We start from the raw sequence: 1,880 nt of genomic DNA, 5'->3' as shown, positions 1-1,880 counted from the left end.
TGTGCAAGTCATGGGCCTTGCACCATGTGACCACTCTAAACCCCTTCACTCAGGGCTGAGATCCTTGCAGAGCACAGGTTTTCAGGACTGTGTGGGTGGGTGGAGCTGGCTCTGGGCTCACCATTGTGCCCTCCCAAGGCAAGGAGAAGGCTGGGCTGTGAAAGGACGCAAGTGGCTTATGTTCTAGGCCAGCACTTCCTCCCACTTTACAGGCAAATGTGCAGTCCCTTCTCCAGCACCTACACCCACCCACCTACGTCAGGGTTGACCAGACCTGTCTAGCTCGGAACCACAAAAGCCAGCGGCTCATTTTAGAACTTTTATTTATTTATTTATTTATTATTTTCGAGACAGAGTGTCACTCTGTCCCCTAGGCTAGAGTGCAGTGGTGTCATGATAGCTCACTGCAACTTCAAACTCCTGGGCTCAAGAGATCCTCCTGCCTCAACCTCCCGAGTAACTAGAACTACAGGCATGCACCTCTGTGTCCAGCTAATTTTTCTATTTTTTGTAGAGACAAGGGTCTCACTTTTGCTCAGGCTGGTCTCAAACTCCTGAGCTCAAGCAATCCTCCCATCTCGGCCTTCCAAAGTGCTAGGATTACAGGTGCGAGCCACAGCTCCCACGGCCAAGCATTTTTAAGTAGAAATGTGAGTCAGCACCTGACTGACCTGAGAGGTTCGCACTATACTGCAGGGGCTGTGGACTGGCCCCCAAAACTCAGGGTGGCCCTGGGAGCTCTCACAGCAGGCCTGCTGCTCAGCTCTGGCTGCAGCTGACTGGGCAGCTGCACCAGTGATGTTTCCCTGTGGAGTCTCTGTAGGGGGCTCACAGAGGGACTGGGGGAAGGGTCGCTGGGGAAACTCTTCTGTCATTTGCCTTCCTCCAAGGCAGCCTCAGGGTCTGGCTGGCACCGTGACCACTTTCCTGCAGAAACACTGTATCCTCATATTCTTGTATCAGACACATCGGACAGAATGAGGAGGTCGGGTAGAACCCTGGCCTTGGAGTCCAGAGATTAGGGTTTTACTCTTGGCAAAATGTCATATAGATGGAGAGGGATATTCTCCTCTGATTTTCCTTTCATTTCTCAGTATTGTGATCGATACTATAATTGATGCATTGAACCCCTCTTATGTTCCAGACACTGTGCTAAGTACCTACACATTAGTTTATTGAATCCTCACAATCCTATGAGGGAGGTACTCTTATTCCCATATGCAGATGAGGAAACTTAGGCCTAGAGAGGCTGAGGGAGTTTCCCAAGGTCATCGAACCAGGATGACTTTGGGCCCAGGTATTATTCCACAGTCTGTTAATCACCACCCTCAAGTGTCTCTGAAGAGCAACATTGATCAGCATGGACTTGACCATGTTCTTTTTTTGGACTAGTTGCTTACAGATAAACAGGAAAATTATTCAGCCATTTTTTCCAAACCAACTTTAAGTTTCTTTGGATTTCTCATCATACAGGGCATGTCCCACATCTTTGGTTCCCACCCACCTCTACAACAGAAACCCCTGTGTCCACCCCTTTCTGTGCTCTCGTCCCATAAGTTGCTGTTGGCTCTCCCACCCCTGGCTGCTCTGCTTTAGCAATGAGTTTTTGAAATGCTCCTCCAGTTCAGCCTCAGCACCCTCCCTTGGACACAGGTTAGGTATTATCACTCCTTCAGCTGAAAGCATTGCAGCTGCTGAAAGGTGGTGGAGGTGTCTCTTGATGTGAGCCTTGAAGGACAGGTTGAATTTGGGAAGGCAGAGAGAGGTCAGTGAGGTATATGTCGTCTAAGGGTTTGGAGGTGGGTATAAGGGGTGCCTGGGTCATGGTGTAGAGTTGGGAATGGGCAGAACCCAGGGAGGGGAGGAAAGTGGTCTGAGAT

Source organism: Lemur catta, chromosome 1 (assembly GCF_020740605.2).
Source record: "Lemur catta isolate mLemCat1 chromosome 1, mLemCat1.pri, whole genome shotgun sequence".
Taxonomy (NCBI): domain Eukaryota; kingdom Metazoa; phylum Chordata; class Mammalia; order Primates; family Lemuridae; genus Lemur; species Lemur catta.
This window is presented reverse-complemented; position numbering follows the sequence as displayed.